This window comes from Anopheles stephensi, chromosome 3 (genome assembly GCF_013141755.1).
Source record: "Anopheles stephensi strain Indian chromosome 3, UCI_ANSTEP_V1.0, whole genome shotgun sequence".
Lineage (NCBI taxonomy): Eukaryota > Metazoa > Arthropoda > Insecta > Diptera > Culicidae > Anopheles > Anopheles stephensi.
Genome location: NC_050203.1, coordinates 38,098,227 through 38,120,474, shown reverse-complemented (window position 1 = coordinate 38,120,474; position 22,248 = coordinate 38,098,227). Strand labels below are relative to the sequence as shown.

Here is a 22,248-nt window from a genome sequence, read left to right as displayed (position 1 = left end):
TAATCGATAGGAAGAACTGATAAAGTACATCAAAGATTTTTTTGTAGACTCACTGTTTTTAGAGATCACTTTTCTTCTTAGAGTTATCTACAATCACCCTCGACAACAAAATCAGCACACACTGTGCGTGACAAATTCCAGCCCTTTAGCGCATTTCTTCACACAAACACACACAGTCAGCAACTGGTCAGCATCTCCACGCGCTAAAAAGCCTGGCCAATTCCGATCGCTGTTATCTAGTTAGTGTATCAAGCGGAAAGATAGCGTACCGAACCGGGCCAATAGTCCAGCCAAGTGAGCGTGAGAAAAGTGTGACCACCATTGCATTCGGTCAAAAGCATCATGTTTGCGCTGTACATAATCAATGACATTTTCAGACGCATGCATGCCTTCCAGGGCGTCGCTGTGAGTCGTCAGTACCTCATGTTTCATCACTTGCGACGAGAGCGAAATCGACAACGTTTTGGTGCTCGATGAAAATGTGGGCATGTGATCGGGATTAGTGACCAGCAAAAGGGAACGGTCAAGAAAAAGTGTTCAAACATCGCCAGCAGCAGCTCACAACGAAAGGACCATAACACAAGTGATCACGATAAGACACTGGCTGGAAGGCATGATCGAAAGCGTCCGATGACGAAACGATTGATGGAGCTTGGGGAAAAATCAATGAATGCATTAACGTTGCTAGTGCTCGTGTGTGTTTGTGGACGATAGTAAGCAAGTCTAGTTATGATTGATGATGTGGGCGATGTTCAACAATTACCTTCACCTTTATCTGAGATCCATCTTGAGATTAACGCATTTTCCTCTACCAACAGCTCTGTCACTAAGAGCAAAAATCGTTACATGGAAGCGGATTCAGCAAAACTCCCATGTTAAATAATTCACCACGCTAACAGTTCATGATATTTCAATAGCCAACCTAATTTGAAAATGTAGTTACAATGATTATTTAATACCCTGCTCGGCACCAGCCCTGATTTCCGTCTTCTTACGGCTGAATAATCGCATCATTTATTGAAGAGTGAATTTCCGAACCAGACAACAGCCAAACAAAAAATCCCCTACCAATGCTTTCCAATACCAGACATGTCTGAGATTGATCGTGGTGCCCTGTACGAAGAAGTGCATGCAGAAAATGACGAAAGCAGAGAGCGACCGGACTATTGTTGAAATTTTTCTTGAAAGATTTCTCCCCTTAGCCCTAGGAATCAATTTCAGCTGGTTCATCTACATAGTACTAGCGGCTAGCGCTGGTGAGGAATTTCGGTCGGGGTCAGAGTGAGCCGGGGGTTGTGCATCGGTCTCGCAGCGGTCACATAAATGATAATTCATGTTCCTTCCCATCATTGGAGTGTGTGGTCGTTGCTGTGGAATTGCTTTTTATCGTTTGCCCTCGATGCACCGTCGTTTCCGATTCGTTTTTCACACTGGACCCATTTTTCTCTCCCCGCTCGCGCTTGCCTTCCTCCTCGGTTTCCCTGGTTGCTTTCCCCATGCATTTCCGGACGTAGACGCTGGAAAGAAGCTGCGTTCGGACTCAGGAGGGTTGGGTTTTTTTTTGTTCGCTGTACTACCCTCTATTCCTAGAGAGTTGCTTCTTGCATGATGCGCTCGTACGCTATTTTGTCTCGCCTTGGTCGACCATAAACGAAGTTTTAAAAGCGTTCAAATACCTCCGAACCTCCGGCCCGGTTCTATTGGCTTCCCATCCGTTTCCCCATCCGAAGTCCAGGCAGGGCGGTGGAAGATGATTCCATGATAGGTTATCGGATGGCAAAATGGACTGATGACTTGAAGTACAGTACAGAGAGAAGGAAAGATAGGGAGAGCACAATAACACACAGGGAGAAGAAGAAAAAAATGAAAGCATCCTTAGGCGAGCCTGGCAATGGTAGGGACGGCGGGAACATTAATCACTCGACAGCAATTTGCCACCCTCTTCGGGAAACATGGATCACAAGAAGCTGTAGTAGGAGCAGTAGCAGGAGCAACAACAACAAAAAAAACGCTCATTCACACACACTCACACTGACACATTCATATAGTGAAACCGAGGTACTTTTGCCATCCAGGAATGTTCTCGAACGATAGAGCGAACACAAAATGAATCAGTACTACGAAGAGCGAGCTTCTGCTGCCTGCTTGCCTTTGCCGCATTTGGTAGGGCGACTAGTGTGGTGCGCTTGTCAAGTGCGAAAGTCCTGCTCCTCGTCGAACTGCCTCCACAGGGTACTGGGTGGAACTGGGGACGGAGAGATATTGTGAATCTTTAACCAACACCAGGCATTTGTGGTTTTTATATTCGTGTCAGTTTTTGCCCTGCGAACGACTCTCTCTCTCTCTCTCGCTCTGTGTGGTGGTGTGCGGAGTCCCGTGTGTCGTGGTGCGAAATTTCAAAAGTGCCTGATTTAATTACCACAACTTTCCACAGTCATCAAACTTTCAATGGTCTCGGAGGAGCAAAATGGGGCTCGGAGGCGGATGGAAGTTAAGGTGGAGGAAGTGGAGGCAGTGAAAGAACCGGGAGACGAAATCAGTGCCAGTGAATAGTGTCAAACTATTTCGCTTGTATTGGTGTGAGCGTCAGGGTTGGCTTGTGATAAAAAAAAACACAGGGTGAGAAATATCTCGGATCGGCTCAAGTGGGATTACAGTGGGAGAATGAAACGGGAGATGGACGGAAAAGAAAAATCCCAATTCACTGTTGAACATAATCATGCTTTCCAGTCAACAAAGGTTTCACGTCACTGTGGTGGTGATCTCTAGCCTCTAGCTAGAGGGGGAGGCTTCAGCTACTTTCAGTCCCTAAGCGGCTTTTCAGAGTGGCCAACCGAGCTGTTCGAGGCGTTCGCCAACATTGCTGACTCGCAAGAAGCCTCGGCGGAATGCATAATTACGGAAGAAAATACGGCCATCTTTCTGCCCCGACGGTCTCTGCAGGATGTCCGCTGCATTTGGGTGCAATCAACGGTTGTGTGTATAGGTCTGTGTCTAGGGGAACCGTACATGCTTCCATGTCATTCACTACGTCTATTGACAGAACCGTATTACCGAGGGTACGATGCTAATGATGGTCTAAAACCCTTGAGTTTGTTCATCTCCTCACGACTGTGTTACATTGTTTCGAGCGGGTCGGGGATTTTTGGCCCCCCGGCATGATCCGTAAATTAAAAGATACACCACCAATACACAGAGCATGGGGAGGGTTGCATTTGCATGTGAGAATCATTATTTTTACAGTGCACTGAGCACCAGCAAAAACCCCGAAATTGCCCATCCAACCCAGAACGTTGTCCGAGGGTCTCCTTTGTTTTTACTAAAACCATCTTCTCTACATCTTCCATTTCAGGATAATGGAGGCCGTTTTCTTCGTACAGAAGAGATCGCCACCACTCCGGTCAAGATGAATCGGTACGTCACTGTGTTGTCAAAAGCTAGTGCAAATCTTCATGCGTTCAGCCGATGCGAAAGCGCGTTTTGAGCTGTGACGAAGAGATAATCGAAGTAACCCATGCACGATACACGATCGTTCATTTGCAAGAGCTGCGTTTCCATGTGTGTGTGTTTGTGTTTTCCCATTTTTCTTTCGGTGTGTTGTCGGTGTGTTGATGTTGTTGTTGTTGTTTGTTTTCGCTTCTTCTTCTTCTTCTGGATGTATACGTCTGCGTAACGACGCGATGTTTGCTGTCAGTCGTACCGAAGCCGGCTACTTGCAAAATGAACCCGACTTTAGCCATCGATCGCGATCGCGTGTTTGCATGGGAGGCTGAAGAGTTGGCTAGCTTTTGATATAAGTGGTGTCATATGTGGCTTGTGTTGTTGTGTGTCGTTTGTGGATTGTTTGCTGTGGTTTTAGTTTTACAACATATTATTGCGTTACTACAGAGGTTTTTTTCACACATGGTCAGCAAAGTGTCATTATCTGTTCAGGTTCTTGTTTGTTTTTTTGTTTCGGTTATCCATTTTATCTGCACGATGTGTTCGTGATCGTCTCTGTAAACGTGTTTCGTTTTTGGTTTGATATTCACATTTATATGTTTGCTTCAAATTGGTCGTACCGTGTGTTGTTCATAGATGATCAGTTTGATTTTCTTCAATGTTATTCAAAAATCTGTTACAAGTGTTACAAGTGCTTAATGTCGTGAACAATAGTTGCACCTATCAAATACTACGAATGTCTCGCTAGAGCTACAGAATGGAATTGTTCATCCATATGTGCCATTAAAGCTGCACATGATGAATCGTGTATAATCTGGAGCTTCCTGGACCTGGTCTTCTGCACACTTTGCTCACTAATAAGCCCTCGTAAAACCCCGAACGCCAGCATGCATGAAACAGCTGACTTTATGGAGCAAAACTCAAATTGGGCCTCGGCAAAGTTCGGCCAGCGCCTTCGTAAGCCTTCATCCACAGCTAGGCTTAGCCTTGGGACAGGTAACAAGTGTGGTTTTGCTGATAAAACTATTTCACTGGAGCGAGAAAAAAAAGAAGAAGTGTGCATAAATTTTCCACCACCAGCGCTCGCCCCGGTTGAGCTAGGCTGTTGGGGTAAAAATGTCACGATAAATAAAAAGGAATCGCTGAAGGTGTGAGCGTACCGGATGCTTTTCTCTTTAGACTCTATCTTCGCTTTCTTGAGGATAAGTTCCGCTTCTTGGAGACCGGCAAGTTTCTGTTTTCGAGCAATTCTAGCACCCAAGTCTCAGTTATCACCGGTGTCGTCTAGAGCGGTGCAACCGGGGAAGTAGTAGACAGCAGTTCGACGGATTTCCGTAGACGTGGATGCAAAAGAAGAAAGATTCGCCCGATTGCTTGCTAGCTTAAAAGAAAGAAGCGGAAGCGAGTCAAGTTTTTGGAAGGTTTTTTTTGCGTTTGATTTTTTTTTTTTTGGTTTGCAGTGGCAAGTTTCACCTTGCTAGCCAAATTCTTGTCTCGTACTCGTTAGGTGCATATCATTTTAACCCTTGTTAGTACACGTCATGTTCTGTGAATATGAAATTTCCGCCAATCTGTTTTCTTGGATTTTGCTGCCCTTCTTAGAGCGTCGAGCTTTTTGGGTTTGAGATGGGTTTTTAGTTATGTGAGCACCATTTGGAGCGGGTCTCAACATTCTTAATCATAAGTCCTAAATTTTGTGTGATTTTTTGCTAGAAATGTTTGTTGGAGAGCGAGAGAACAAATATTCTACGAAGCCAATAAGAAGCTTAACCATTTTAATTTCTTAATTTTATTTTCTTGAAATTCTCGCCCTAAAACGTCATTTGTCTTAATTCGACACAATTCTTCGAGCTGTTCTTGGTGTTTTTTGTCTACAGGTTTTCGTCACTCATAATAAGATAGTAAGTTTTCCAGTTTTTGGAAGGCTTGCCCTACTTTCGAAACAGTGCACAACACTCCGGGAAGCTTAAATGAGGACAGCGCCAAGTCTGCGCCAAGATTCCAAAACGACGCTTGCCATTATTAGCAAAAGACCATCGCCCGACGCCCGGGATGGGCTGACACACTGCACAATTGGAAAACATTTCTCTAAGTGACTTTCCAGCATCCGGCGCAGCGAACGTACTGAACTGCTCTCACACGGCACGGCCCGGAGTGCCGCTTAATTATGCTCCTGTCTTTTCATTATCTTTAACGTTATTATTTGATCCTTTTGTTGGCACTCTATGGGTGTGTGTGTGTGTATGTGTTTTTCCCCGAAAAACCAAATGCAACCCTTTCCGGGATGACTGATGTGGCTGTGTTTGTTTGTGCCAGCTGGCAGCTGGCAGCCAAACTTCGGAGGGGCTTTTCTATTTCATTAATATTTCTTTGTTTATGCACTTTGGTGGATATGAAACAAAAGTCGGCGAGTGGCTCTCGTGCGAGTGGCTGGCTGGCAAAATTTCTTGCCATTTGCCGGGAGAATGATGATGTTTTTCTTTTGCCAAGCCCGATCGAAAGTTTGGCACTTCCTGGTTGGATTATTTCTTCCAACTTCCAACCGGGTTGGTTGGAAAAGTTTGGTCCGGCGTGCTTTTTTTCCGCTCTTCTGTGTGTAAGTGCCTTTTAGTACGTACCCAAAAAGTTTTCTCCATTTTTACTGAAACGCCCATTTTGTCGACCACCGATGCACAACTGCTGCACCATTCGGCAAAGCGGCCTGAGCATGGGATGGGCTTAACATAAACGTACACATATAAACGTTCCTCGCTTTTTTCTCCGATATCTTCTACTCTTCTGCACCTTAGCGGCTTTGGTTCGAATCTTTAGTGACTGGTACCGCCAAAACTCACACGATGGCACTACTGTGGAGTAGATTGCGAAACCGTACTGCATCGTTTGCAAGTGTCCCCGTGCCAAAGAAGATAGCCCACCGTACCCCAATAAAGCCACCTCGCCACACCGAAAAGGGAAGCGAAGGAAACAAAAGCGCATTGGGCACCGGGAAAACACAAATCCGTTGGTCGGAAGGTTCGGTACAAACTTTTGCTACTACCACCACCACCAGCGAAAAGTGAATCGAGAAAAGAAACTGACATCTTTATTCGAAAATGTTTTGAATGCCCACCAGTGCTCCACCCGGTCGTGGCCCAAGATGGACGACGACGACTACGAACGGTGGCCTAACGATCGGTGCTGTCGAGCGAAAGTTCTCGCTTTCGTTAGCCATCCCAACACTACTCTCCCACACACACTATCCTTTACAATCGTTGATTCTTTTCATTTTTCTCACTCGCAAGTCTCGGGTTTCGAAAGTTTGTTCGCAATCTTTATTATTATCAGTTTGCGGGTATATTTTTTTCCCCCCTTTCTTCCATTCTCGTGTACCTTCTTTTACCCAGTTTTATTTTTGGTTGTTCTTGCTGGAATTCTTCCTGTTTGCGGAAGAATGAGTTTTTGAAGTGGTTGCCTTCTTCGGTATGGCGGGATGGAGGGAATCGCTGAAGCATCGAATTTGTTTGGTAAGCCAAAAATGATGAGAATGCCAGCAAATTATCGAAATGTTATCGCAACTAGGGCGGGGGTGACGCTGTTGATCGCTGTCAGGCAGAAAATCGGACTTGTAAACTATGGTTTTGTCGTTTGGAGCGTCTAACGAGCAAGTGTAGTTTGAAGTTGAGCAACGGGTTCGATAAAACATTTATTGATATTTGTCGTTATGGTTGCGAGCGATTTTACTGTTTGTGAGGAACCTGAGCGAATCAAGAAAAGCAGCACTGCGATTTTTGACAATGCTTTTGGAATTAAGCAAATGAGTTTGCAATTTTTATTATAGCTACACATGATATTATAATTTATTTCATAAATTGTTGGTTTATTGAGTTTATATTTTTACAAAGGGTAAACATTATTGAGTAGGAATAAGATCAAGTACAGATTAAGATTTATCTAGAATAAAAGATTTGAACTAACACAAGTGAAATATGGAAATCAGTGTAAAGGTTATAAGAAATAAATTAGTCAAAGTCAAACCATTAAACAAGAAAGAGCTTAAAAAAACATCTTATTTTTAGAGTTTTCTAGTTTTTAGATCTTTCTATTTTTTAAGCAGCTAGGAGCAGCTAGGACACTGAGGAAGTAGAGCTGTGACCCCAGGCCTTGTACTACTGAAAAGCTTATGTCTGGACTGAACCAATGACTAGCTGGTTTATCAAGTAAATAATGTCTAGTATTTCCATGAAACTGTTCTTTGTCAATCTCGTTGAAGCCTTAGTATGCAAACTATCAGAGAACCATCATCAAAATTGTAGCTTATATTAAAATCTTCTTATGGCTCATTAGACACATCTTCCCAGTAGCTTTGCCAATCAAACATAATTCTTAGATGGAAAATAATGGCCCTGTAGTGGTTCATTAGTTTTCCAAAAGTTACTACCCAGTCAAAAATTATTTTATACAGCAGGTCGACCGTCTAGAACGATTTGACTGCCATAGCCGTAATGAAGAAAATGACCGCCCGGATCAAAACAAACGTTGTTCGTTTGAACGATAGGGAATGAACGTTTGATTTCTCCATTGTTCTCCTTTCATATCCAAGAAGAAAATTCTTATGTCATAATTTTTGAGGTTTCATTACTTTATTTTTATTTACCTTAAACAACCTGACTGTTTTGCTAAAGTTTCAACATAAAATGAGGAAGGAAGAAGGTATCATAGACCTTAAGCCTCTTAAAAAATAACAAAAAAATATTTTAAACTGCAAAGATGCCAGTTAACAGTTAATTTTGTTTTAAATATGTTTGCAAAAAAGATTATCGATTGTTTACAACACCAATAGCACTTTTCATTTTGATGTTGTATAAAGCTCAGGTTCAGTGGATTAATTTGTATGTTTTCTATATAATCTTTCTCCTAACCTATTAATGAATGATTGAACCGTTATTAAGCTTTGTAATTCATTGTAGTAATGTTCTCCAAACTGCTTACAAACGCCCAGAATCGTGCCAGATTTAATTCATGCAAAACGGTTCGATTCTGCAGAATGCCACACCGGAGAAGGAAAAAAAAAACAGAAAACCGCCCAACAACAACGCGAGTGTGCGTGTGTGAGCCAGTTCAAACTCGCACATTAAAGATCAAAGCAAATATTGGTGTGCGATAGATCGCTTTCATTTGAACTCTTCCCTCAATTTTTATACCTTTCCCCAATTCTAGTTCCCATTGAAGTGCCCCCCACCCACCGCTCTGTACCTTTCTTTTCCCCACCCTTTTTCCCACCAGAGTAAATGCAGCACCCACCTTTTCCTCTAGTTCCGGGTTTTAGTTTGGTCTCTCATGTTTTGTTGGTCTTTTTTCTTCACTTTCCCACACTTTTCCGTTCGTTCCTTTGATATTGGTTAGGCGATGGGTAGCTGTGGTGCTCGCCTCGTTTAGTTTTAAATTTGATATGAATTTAAATTTCGTGTAATTTGCGTTTTATCGTCTGTGTACTTTTGTGGTTCATGTAACATCTCACCGGCGGTTACACACCGCCCGGGCCTGCCAACGGGCGATGCGACGCGATGCTTTTCATGCGTGTTTTCGATCGTGTATGCAGACCGATGCTTTCAGTTCCGTTGTGCGTTGTGAATGTTTGTTTATGTTGAACCAGGATGTTTTTTTCCGTTTCGAATGTTTTTCTTGCTTCATTTTCCTTTTGTACACTGTGTTGTATGTGTGTAGGTCTGTGTGTGTGAGTGATGCGAGCGAATATATATGCGCGATTATATGTTTGATATGATCCACCAGTCAGTGCGTGGAGCAATGTAAGAGGGAGAATGCTGGACACGAGGATGAAAGTGGATGCATTTGACTTGTGCGTGGCTGCTTTCGATCTCTATCCATAGCTGCTGTCTCACTCCAATCACACATGGCTGTGTGTGTGTGGCTGTGTTTTTTCATTACGATGCACTCACTGCTCACTATCCCGTGATTATCGATGTGTGAAGAGAAACGAAATTAAAATTCGTTAAATCTTCCTTTTTTTGCGATATATGTGTGTGTGTGTTTTCGTCGTTGTTTCTTTGTTGTTGTTTCCGTTCCGTTTTCTCGCTGTGTGTTTTGTGCATCGTATCCATGTTTGCTGTTGAATAATTTTTCGTTTCTTTTTGTTTTTCCACCCTTTGTTTCTTCGCCGTGTTTCGTTTCAGGTAAGTTTGAGGGAAGGATCGAGCAAGTGATCGAGTCAGGGACCCTGGTACAGCAGCAGCGGCGGCATTTGCGGCCGGTGCTGGAAATACGAGCAAAAGTTCACCGATTGGGAATGCCAACCTCTGATTCCGATGCGGAAGTCCATCAGGAGGATGGGCGTTTGGCTTGCTCCAATTCCAATGCTTCCCAACTGAACAACACCGAGAAACGGGCGGGAGAGCACATTCCGGTTACCGCTGTGTGAGTTATAGAAGCTATTTTCCTAATTACACCTTATCGGGTATCAAACGCGGGCGAAAGGGGAAAAAAAGTATGCGAATCGATGTAATTTCAAATTACAGCCGCGGCCAATTTCCCGATACCCGGGTGCAATTATTTTCAATTACTACCGATTAAAATTACACTGGGCTGGGCTGGTTGAGATATTTACCATTGTGCTTCGTAATTTTGACCCCTTTTCGATGCTATCCCGGCATGGAGTTGCCCATTATTACTTCACATCATCGAACGAGTCAGCGCCAATCAGCGCATTCTGATGTCGGGGGAGTTGGGATGCGGAACGGGATTATTGTTTCGGTACGACGATTCAGTGGTTTTCAACCGTTCAGCCGTTCGTTATTTATTCAATTTAAATTTCAACATTCTGCGATTAAGGTCGGCGAGCATTTTTCTCCCTTACTTTGCCGCGATAGGCTTCAAAATATAATCGAGCTGATCGGTTCAAACACCTTGAAGGTTCATCATCTTTTGCTTTATGCATGCTCATCGGGGCTCTTTTAGTGCCCTTGGAGAATAGCGCGAGACTATTCTGCTCCCCGCATCAACACGATCGATGGTGGAGACGCCTGGTGGTTGACGATGAAAGGCAGAGCAAACTGGTCGGACACACAATAATGCCTATGAAATTTGCAAACTCAAAGCGAATCGGGAAACGGGATCGGTTGACTAGAAATTTAAGGCAAGTAATGATAGGCAGAGAAAGAATGATATGTGGAACAAAAGCGTGAGAGAGAGAGCGAGAGCGTGCGAGCGAGAGCAAGCAAGATAAAGAGCAAAAATTATGCATTCAATTCGATTGAAAATTGGCGAAAGTTCTCCATAAATAATTCATATAATCCGTTTAACGCCGCTCTTCGGAGGCGTTACGTGCATCGTCCCGTGCCCAAGGCTCCTCCACGTGTTGGCCCGGGTGCCAACCGTCGGGAGGGTGCCAACTGGCGTCAGGTTGTGATCACTACCGTTCGATGTGATGACCTTTGCCGGCGAGCATGAACTGGCTCAACTAGCCAACGGGCAGGGGCTTGGGTGTGGGAGTTTTTTTTGTATTCTGTGTGTGGGTGTTTTAATTTCTCGCCCAAGCTGGCAACATGTGATGAGATATGATGCACGTTGGTACAATTTTATGGGCTGTGTTTGGGTGCCCAATGCGTTGGGGAGCGTTAAACACGATTTCAATCATGAAATGGGATGCCTCACGATCGTCGTTTACAAACACATACACACACACACAAACAGAGGCGGCATCATTGAAATCATCATTATATTCACCAACACCACCATCACCACAAACAATATCATCACCAACGAGGATATCAACATCATCAACTGCACCAAACAAAGCGGAACGCTGGGCTGGACGCGGACTGGGGCGAGAAATAAAATCAACATAAATCAATGAGAATGTTTAATGAAATTTGGAATGGTCCGTTTCATTTGGATAACAATATTATTTCAAATCGCTTCGCTTCGGTGCCGATTCACTGTACATACATAGTTTCGCCGGACGATTGCCACCACCGATGACGATGATGATGATGATGATGGGCATCACTGGGTTTCTACCCGCTGCTTGTGGATGTGGCAACAGCCAGAAGTTTATGTGGTCGATGACGACAACTGAAACCGACACTCCTTTCGCTCGCAAAACTTCCGGCCCCGGGTTCCGAACACCTAACCACGGTGGCCACACACACTTTCTCCATCAATCACATTCGATATTTACAACCCGGAAGCGCTTCGGAGTAGTTAGCTGCTGCTGCTGCCGCTGACTGACATGCTTATCGTCACATGCATCCGGGCCCTCCGGGCGTCCGGGTCCAGGACATTGCATTCGGTATCGTATCTAATTCATTTTATCATTTACCAAATGGACTAAAATGGAAATCGTGTTATATTATTTTGTGATGCTGAGCAGCTGAGCTGATGGGCCGATGGACGGGTGTAAGGCGGCTGTGGGTGAGTTTTGGAGTACTATAAAATACCACCGATACACCGCCAGGCACACTGTCCCACGTGCCATGCCGACAGGCAGGAATATATTTTCCCATGTCTATTGCTTGTCAGCTCACAGACACACAAATATACATCCACAGTTGATTGCGATGCTATCACATAAAACAGTCATTCATCTCTGTGTCGATTACTTAAACCGGTGCTCATTTGTACCGGTAAACCAATGGTCTCCAGGCTGGGAGGACAATGAAATCCATCAGCAGCAGCCGATAAGTGTCACTTCGGGTGGTGTGCGAAGCGGTTAAATGGAAAATTTAATTTCATAACAAAACCACGCGCTTCTGGGCTGTGAGTTATAGTTTTGCTAATAAATTGGTATATTAAATTGGATTACTTTATTTGAGGGGTCGAAGAATAGTCTTAGGATAATTTTTCAACTGTGTCGTGAAAGAACGTGTGCACTTAATGATGGTTTATATATGGGTTCATTTGTTGTAAATTCTTTTCTCCTAATCTAAATTCTAACAGGGATTCATTTAACTGTATTTATCCGATTTTCACCTTCGGGATCGTGTACGGATTGCCTAACTATCAGCACATCTTTCAATTTGAAAAATTTGCACCTCAAATATATAAAACTCTTTTTAAACTCATTTGTTTTAGTAAATTATTTCTCATGATCGCCATACGTATCGTCTCCAGGATTCGTATTTAACTTCAATGCTAAACCTAAAGCTTACCAACAAGCCTTAGCGTGCTTCGCTAAACATAATTCGTAGTTTTTGTTTTGCCTCAAATCATATCGCTGTCTATTTAAGCTATTACCATACGCTAAGCACATAAACGATGGTTAAAATTGACACCAAAGAGTGACTAAAATTGGAATTATTCACTTGTTCCACGGGCGTCCGGACCGGGCAGCGACCAGGTGCAGAGGTGACAGGAAGCGCGTGATCCCGATTTATGCGAACGGATGGAAATGTGTCCGGACGACAACATACGACAGCATCGGTGTGGCACCGAGCCAGATGCAACCCCTGTACGCATACGCATTGTACAGGCCGACCTGGGCGACACACACAGGAAGGGACCGATGACACGCACGAACAAACGACTATCACCACATGTAATACATTTTTGATGTTGATTCAAATGAAATTGAAATCAACACTCGGCGTTGCCGGCGTGGCTCGCGTCGTCAGCTAGTAGCACACTGCCAGCAACACACATACACACGTTATTCTCCGTTCGCACACATACGGAGAGTGTGAATGTTCGGAGTACGCGACCGGAGCCCTTCCGGAGTGCAACAAATGAACACCTCAACCCAACAGTATGAACCCGCTCCGATTCGGCGGCAGTGCTTTAGAACCTGGGACATTAGTCTGCTCGTGTTTTGAGTTTGGTGTACACACTATGCGTGTGTGTGTGGTCACAGTTTGGTGGCCCTAGTTCCGTTCCCTTTCCGTAGTTCGTTTCACCACAGGGAAACCTAATCTGCGATTCCACGCGCTAACCGACGATCGAGGCCATCACGGCAAAGGGAAATACACGATAGCTCATGTGACCGAAGTCGGCGGAAGTCGCGGTGACCGTGGCGGGTGCGGTGCGATTAATTAAATACATAGTGATTAAATTATTAGGAGTTAAATTCAATTTGGTGCGATATTGACAAGCAAATGGAGGAATTAAATCTGCGGTCAGTTTGATATTTTGAAGCACCACCCTTTGCATGGGAATGCCGGTAGCCATGGGGTGCTGTGAAAACGCAATTGAAAATGTCAACTAGATCGAGCGTTGAGGTACCTCGGTACTTCATCACACCTGTACGTACCCGTTCCTGGTTACCGTGCATTTCGAATGGATCACGTGTTGTGGGTCAAGCTCGCCGAACGAGCCTCGTTTGCGAGGCTGTTCACGCAGAACAATCGGCTAGTTCCATCTCCAGGCGCAATAATGAAATCAATCTTGCCGTGGTCTCTCACGCACGTCGGTGAAAGTGTCGGCTTATCACACTTGCCCTGTTCCACAACGCAAATGCACCGATCGGCTAGTAATAGAAAGCAACGCAGCTATGAGGTTTCACTGTAACCGTTGGAACTGACCGAACTCAACTGAAAGCTACATCTGAATGGAGTTTTGTGGATGGATGGGCTCACGAAAGGTTCAAATTGATCGATAAGTTGTCAAGATTTAGATACGGAAGCTTAAGTGGAAACATTTATAGCAACTTAAATGCTTCAATATGTTTTATTTTAACAAAAAGAGGAAAAACGTATATAACTACCCGAGTATAGTAGAAAGCAGTCTCACGAGATCGAGAAGAAGGACTTCGCCGTACTAGCTGAAGCTTTTTTGTCATGAATTTATTTACGACTTTTTGGGATTAAATGCGTGACTTCTTTGATAGTTTCTTTTCAAGTTACTGAATAGTTCATTCTGAGGTAGTTCATAATTCCTTTATGGGATTTAATATTGATCAAAAAGTGTCAGTAACCATAGACTGTGGTTTGGACATTGTCGTCTAAACATATTTGATTACCTCAATTAATTGTATTAGAATCTCCAGTTTTTTACCATCATATCAAACATGTATACCTTCTCAACGTTTCTAAAATATTGATATTACCAATCTCATATGTTAGTTTCACATCGCACAGAAAAGTTCTAAAGCCCATTTCACCTATAACGCCCAACATGCCCAACCTAAATTTTCGTACTCAAAATTCCACCTGCCATTTAAATTGAATTGCATTTCGTACGACTAATGCACCGAGCGCCTACCTTGCATAGCTCTGTCCAATAAAGAAAGTTTCGATTTTACAGGGTTAGCAATTCAACCCCAACAGCAGCCACCAGATAGAGGAGCTTATCGGACTAGCCTAAAACTGGCCCTCCTGGTTCGGTTTCGATGACGGTTTCGCATTGGGCCAGCACTTGGAGCAGACCAGGAAAGCCAGCGCACGACCTGGGAGATGTGTGGTCTAGTGGGTGGAATGTTGAACATTCGATTCAATTCGCATTCCATTTTGCTGAACGAGCAATATTGTTGCCACAGTCTCGAGGTGAAGACGAGGCACCCGTCGTCGAGTAGGCAAAATTGAATTGTTTCAATTACGCATCTTCTTGGGCTTTAACATGCACGTTAATTACCGCTTAGTAGCCGTACTCGGTTTCCTTCCGATGTCCCCCCTCGGTCGTGGCTCGTACCCCCGTACGACTTGCACCGTACGTTCCACGCTGGAAGTTTGTGTGCGTGAGCATCGGGCTCGCTTCCGTCATCGCTTCCGTGCGTGTGATTTTGGACGAGAGCTGCAACCTTTCGGACGACGCTCCTTGCCTTTCGGATCGTCCCGGACTAAGGCATGATTATGACAAGTGGCAGCCCCCAGGAGAGTTCAGCGCAGAGGCGCAATCAACTGCCCCCGAGGGATTGCTTCGATTTCAGGCCCCCGAGGGATGCAAAAGTGCATAGATTAATGGGTATGGGTAGTGCCGCTTCGCATGGGGCGGGCGTGCGGAGGCGAGTGGAAAGGAGAGACCGTCTAATTCTTGATTAGGCTCTTCGATGTGTTGTTTGCTCTTATGTGCTGCTGCTTTAGACGTTTGTCGGGCAGGGCTGTTTTTGGGCAGGTTCAATTCGTCCAATCGTGTGCAATGTGTACGCTTAAGGGAAGATTTTGACCGTGTCCATGACAGCGTTGGTCGATGTTTCAATTGCGGAAAAAGGATCCTATCATCGTTTGAATGGATAAGTTGTCCGAAAATGCATAGATTTTGGGACGCAGACCGGTAACGGTTGGGTAGTGTTGATCCATGCCTTTTCGTGATGTTGCCTATTTATTCATTGATTTTAGAAAATGTCATCGTACATAATACGAAATGTTTTTACTTTTCTTCTTCATCATCATCATTTTCTTCTTCTTCTTCTTCTGATTCCTAAACTATTTCTTCTTCTTCGTAGCTTGCTTCTTCTTTCTCTTTGACACAAAAACTTTAGTTTTAAGCGTCTTTGACTTTATTTTGTCGGAGCTTGATAATCAATCCTTGTTACGTGAAGTTGGTTCAGACGAGTCTCGTGAATCGATACTCGTGACAATTGGTACCTCTACTGTCTCGGCCACTGGGACCGCTCATAACGAAATACTGCTTATAATGAATTCATGTCTCAAAAAACATCTTACATCAAAAATAAATTTTATAAATCATAATCTCTCTTTTCTTGGCCTAACGACCTCTTGGTCAAGCCTGCCATTTCTGGCTTACTAGAAATACAGGTAGAGTGTATGATGCCACGCAGTTGGATATTCAGTCCTCCTCTACTCTGCTACTGGGCTGACCAATCTATCATACACATATGGCATTTGTTCTACACCTTCTAAATCTACCTCTAAATAATTAACCCTAATTTTCCTGAGTACAGCTTAGTGACGAGCTTTTTTAGCTCGATTTGCACTACTCCTAGTTAAGGGACATTCATTCCAGCATATTAGCTGTAAATTACGACAACAATGGTAGGAGTTATTTTAATGTCTTCCTTTACATGTGAACGAGTTACAACAGCTAAGCTTGCTTATGAAGACTAGCTTGTTAGCTTCACTTTTGTGTTTTTTTTTTAATTTTTCTAAATTTATTACAATATACCATCAAATTTAAACCCACATCAAATGAGCAATTTATTAGCTCTAATTCGAACCTTCCATAATGCATGTCTTTTTTATTCTAATATTATAGAAGGACAGCAATGCTATAATGCAAATCCTTAACATGCTATAAAGTTTAACGATTTCTTACATCGGCAGGGCCATCTACCGGATTCTAGCAACACTAACGGTTTGGAAAGCACATACACCAAGTGCCTTACCATAAAGAGTTCCATAAAGGATATTTTATAGCTTATTTAAGACACTTTAACAATTTTATGGTAAAATATACCGCTTGGAAAATGTGTACTAAAGCGTGCCATAATAGCTGGTTTATAGCACCAAAGATACGTCCTCAGGAAAAACATCGCATCATGCGCAGTGAAGCTTTTCATATCTAGGACATGAATTGAGACGAGCTTTTCACCACTGCTGAGGAAAATTGCCATCACACTCAGACACACACACACCTGCCACTGTTTTATACAGTCGCTTTTCCGCTCATCTATTTATTCAAACGCTGTTCGTACGCTGCTACGCAATCAACAGGGTTGGCAAGCGCTGCATCTGTAGTGGTGTGTTCGCGCCACGGGTTGCGAGTAAATATGGCCTCGTGCCGACGGGTACGGAGGACGAAGCACAAAAAAAAATCAATCGTATTTATTGAGGCCCTGTGCCAGTTTTGGCGTCGTGCGATGCGATATTTTGTGGTGATGTTGGTGATCCGTATCCTTTTTGCGAAAATGGCGCTCGCATGTCAATGGAGCGCCCTGTTTTCAGGCCATCCAATCAGCGCACGTTCTCCCACTTTGGCTGTTGCTAGGCATCCACCGTGGGCCGACTCTGCCGTGCTTCTTGGCAACCTGTTGCTAGAGACACACCACGCGGCGGGAGCACTGGCCGAACCGCGTCCGTACCACCGTTCTCATAATATTTTGCCGAGCGAAGCAAAATACTGACAAACACTTTGCGTTTGCTTTTATTTTGCAACAAACGCAGCGATTTGGTTGTTTTATTATGGCAGCGTGTGCGGCTTGTGTAAAAAACATCTTTTTGCGAAAACAAAAAGCATCGGGACTGGGCTAGGAGTCTCGTCTTTGCAGGACCAATGTACTTCAAGGCATGGGAGTATAAGCACTTATATTGGAGCAAGGAGATGTCTAATCGAGCAACCATGAATCTCTTTATGGACATAGTTTTTCAACAGCGATTTTAACTTATCCGAAAGATACTCTAGGTTCAAGGAAATCAGTTTTCAGCAACGGTTTCCAAAGAAAGCCAGACTGACATTGTTTTTCCCTTCCAGCATGTAGCGTTGCGAGAGAAAATGCGTCTTGTTCTTTACGCTGGTAGTGACCTTTTCCTGTGTCGCGATGTCAAGATTGTCGGACGCTCCACTCGGTCCACCCGTAACCTGAAACTACCGCAAAAGCAAAACATCACGATCGCTTCGTTTGTTTTGTTGTGACACCGTGCCACCACCGTGGTGTCCGGCTTATGTTTCCTCATCGAGCTGACATTTCTTGTGTTTTTTCCCCCTGTTTCTGTGCTCAAGTTCAGCTAGTGCCATAAAAATGAAGGAAAAACTAATTTATCTCAAGCTTGTGTTACGTTTGTCGAATCTTGTTCACAATGCGTCGCATCGATGGCCGCTGCCGGACGATTGTTCGCCCCGGGAAGCGTATTGGACGAACGAGTTTATGCTTAAACCGATGCTGAGGAGTGATTGGCGATGACGATGGCGGTGTGTTCTGGACGGATAGATGAACCATTGTGTACCAATCTGCCAGGATAATGTTCGTGCCCCACGGCCAATCGGATGAAAATATGGAATTCACTACTGAAAAGGAAGGAATGAAACAAAAAGCAAACAAACAACATTTACCGACCGAAAAGCCGAAAGGAAGAATGCTCATCGACTGAGGTGGGCAAGACATACTCGAGGTGCGGCGGTATGTTCCAATCAAAATCCCCGAATTGCTGGGACGCAATAGCAAAAAAAGACATGAAAGAGAGCGAGAGAGAGATAGAAGAAGAAACCGAAGATGGATGCCAAGGATTGCCGTCGTCGATCGAAGGATTTTCCCTTTTATTGACTGTTGATTTTCATTTGCTTCGTTCTGTTTAAGCATCAAATCGGCCCCACCGGGGTTTCAATATCCTTTTGCGCCCGAGATATTTATTTTCGGTCCATTCAAACTGTTGTCCAAGGGTAAATAAATCTAGCGCCGGAGCGCGGTTTCGGTTCCGGCAAACAAAGACGCAAAGGTGGCCGTGGTGTACTACTACTAAATACTGTACAGGGCTCAGTAAGGGGAAAAAGTACCCACCCAGATCGCACGGGTTATATTACCATTCGCCGAACTGTGAGTGAACGAAGGGTGCCTAGGATCACCAAAATAAAAACTTGCTTCAATGTGTAAGAAACATTGGTAAAAAACTCGGTCCCAAACACACGAAATGCAAGAAAGAAGCTCGACAAAGAAGCGTTACCATAAGAATGATTCTTTCGAACGGAATTCTACTTCAAGCTATGGCTGGCTATTGCTGGCGCACCATCTTCTTCTGCTGTCGAAAACACCAAGAGCGCCAGTAGTGCAGGAAGCGGTGTATGGCTGCTCAATAAAACTAATGATATTCTCATAAAACTACCGTTAGCATCTACTTACCGATTGATGTAGAGGTTCTCCCAGCTCGCTTTTTGCGTCCCCGATCGACCGAACGACCGACCGAAGTTCGATCTTTTGACCAGAAGAATCATGTCAATCGCTTTTCCCCCCTGGTTCCTGTCAAGCATTCACGCTCGCGCTGCCAGCCGTAGCAACTTTCAAGAGTGTGTACATCACTCGATATCCGGCTCGACAACAAGCGGTCTCCTAGCGCGGTGCGGTGTGTTGTGAGTGTGTGTGTGTTTTCGCAGGGAAGAACTAGCTGAAAAGAACCTTTTGTATGGCTAGCCCGGCAGGTCTTTAGCAGCAAAGTTGACGGAATCATAAATATCCTGGACGTCCTGCTTACATCTCCAACCCCAAAACCCCGTTAGCGAGAAACGGAACGGGCTGAGTTGTTGCAAGAAACGATGCTGTGCTGGAATTTATATTCGATGCCAAAGTCGCCCTCACCCCTCCCCACCCCCCACCCACTATCCTGGACGATGAAGACGAAGAATTTTTATTATTATTCATTTCCGGTTCCTGTTTACTCGCACAAGTAGTGCAAAATGCCGGCATCCAGCTGTTTGATTGCTATGCACTGCGGCTCCCTATCGATCGAACGTGGCGGATGTTCGGACTTTGGAGCTCGAATCTTCCCGCCATGGTCCCTGTGTGATGCTTCTTTCACGAGCAGGACAAACTGGGCCGGAAACGGAAACGTCGTTTGTGTACGGCGAACGGAGCGTCAATTGCCAGACTTTGTTCGGCGAGCTACCAAATGCGATTTGAAAAGGGATTTTATGAGTGTTCAAAGTCGGCACTGGTGTCTGGGTCCTGTGTTTCAACATTTTCTTTTTGCACCCCTTTTTTCACTCAGCTGTTCAGTAGTGATTCCGCGCTAAGAAGCATGCCTCATTGCTGAAGAGGTAGGTACACACACACACACAGTAACGGCAAAATCCCCGCCAAAAATGGATTTATCGCTAGCATTCAAACAACGGCCCGGAGAGGGAAAAAAGTCTGTCCAAAGCGGAAAGTTTCTTTCTGTTTCGTTTGAACCACCCGTTTTCTTTTCAAACCTGTGACTCGTTCCAGCCGGATGGCGATGGTTTGGCAGCAAAGCTTAGTACCGGCGCAAAACCGGCCGTGCTGGACAGTTTTCACCGAATCTGCCTACTGTTGCAGGCAGATAAAAAAACAATGGCCTATAGTTCGGGGCGAGCGAAAATCCGCCCGTACCGTCCACCTACACCCATCGCTTGAGAAAGATGATTTAAGCGGAGGAATATTTCAATTTGATTTACGACTCCCGAGCCTCCGGGCTCGTTCCGGTGAGTTTCAGTTTCGCACCGGGTGAATCCTTTTTTTCGGTCACGAACTCACGAAAGCCTCAGCTAGGTTGGATGAGATGCTTTCACATCGGGGCCTGTACGGTGAAATAGGCTTAAAGCACGTACGCAAATCGAATACAGCTGACATTTTGTGTGGTGCTAGTCGATGTCTATAAATAGGGCTCTGAGTATGGTAAGCTGCTGTTGTGCTGGAGCTGAGATATTTGAATGGCCAGAGCACTTCAAACCAGATTGCTAGCGATTTTGGGATTTGAAATTTTAAACGAAAAGTTAAGACAAATAAAGAGTTGGATCTTTAAATAAAAAGGTGTTGTAGTATAGATGTAATATCATATTGGAAAAAAACTTAAAATCTAAAAGGATACTCCTTCAAAAACACTATGGATCACATAACGAACGATCTTTTTCATGCCAAGTTCTAAGAATAATGCAACTTATTTAATTAAATTGGCTTAAAAGACAATCTGAAATGTTTGGAGTTAACTTATTCCTTTAGAAATATAACTGATTTAATGAATTTAACTCGTTGAGATTGAATTGTTCAGTAAAGATCTTAGAATTTGTAGCAATATATGAGAAGATGCTTACATTCTTCTATTAATGAACCTACTTTACGCACATCAAAGTGAAACCGAACTTCCGCAAGAAAGTTCTTACCTAGTTCGAGTAAAGTTCTAGGATGCGTACAAAATCGTACCACTACACCGAAGAATGGCCAAGACGCTAGAGCAAGTCGCGCTTATTTGCTGTACGTGGCCTAGCGTAAAGTGTAAGGATTTCTCCATGAATCAAAAAGGCAAACAGAAATAATCTCCAAAAATTATGTTTACTCCACCAGCGGTTCCTCTGGTGCTGACCCGAAACATAGGCAGCATGTACGTCATCTACTACGAGGTCAAGGATGGATGGGTGTGTGTGTGAGACAGTGTTTGCGGATGATGGCCTTCCGCAAAGTAAGCTGCTCGTAGGTCAAACCCCAGCGAGCAGAACCTTGAGGACAGATTGCTTTGTCATAGGGCACCACCAGAGCAGATGATAACGGCAAGGACAACAAAAGTATTATGCACTTGAGGAAATGCTCGGATAAGAATTCGAGTGATCCCCGAGAGCGCTGCTCAAAACACCAGCTCTACCGGAGCAAAAATGGTGGCAAGGTATAGGTGGTTATGTCAAAGCCTTTCCCCTTGTAGCACTCGCAGCACCGCAAGACCAGAAATCCTGCGCTTAATCCTACACTTAGAAATTTCGCCCTACGAACGGTAAGGGATCAATGCTTTTGAAAGCAACTAGTGCGATCCAGGGATTGAGGCAAAGTGTTTCCTTTGCCGGGCAGCTGTCTAGCCCGGGGAAGACTTCACCTTCGAATGGTCGTGGGAATGGGCTGGTTGTGGCGTGCGATGGACATTATGCAATTGGACGTCTTTGGCCGGTTGTTTTTCAGCCGTTTGATGCTGTCTGTTTCCTTTTTTCCACTTTTTAGATGAACTCAGGTTGAAAGTATGAGCATTTATTTTATTTAAACGATTTGTAGTTGTTTGTAGCTAAAGAACAGATGCTGGCCGAATTGCCTAACTCTAGGCGCCAGCACATATTTCCTCTCCAGATAATACCATTTCTTTAGTATTGAAACGCACTAATGACAAGGTTTAGCAACTGGCACAAAGACCATTCAAACATTTGCGCCGACATTGGGCAGACAGTTCAAAACCAAAGGGAAGGATTTTGCATTACATCCATAATTAGATTCTTCACCGT

General features: G+C 44.2%; 1 protein-coding gene across 22 annotated transcripts in view; it reads left to right on the top strand.

Moving 5' to 3' along the window:
- Nucleotides 1-22,248, top strand: part of LOC118511858 (CUGBP Elav-like family member 4) — a 345,265-nt gene that overhangs the window by 54,780 nt on the left and 268,237 nt on the right. For 4 of the 22 annotated variants that reach the window (XM_036055418.1, XM_036055419.1, XM_036055417.1 and 1 more), the window contains exon 2: nucleotides 3,353-3,414. The exons of the other annotated variants lie outside the window; for them this stretch is intronic. The gene's annotated coding sequence lies outside the window, so the exon portion shown is untranslated. The remainder of the gene's footprint in view (nucleotides 1-3,352; nucleotides 3,415-22,248) is intronic. 22 annotated transcript variants of the gene reach the window in all.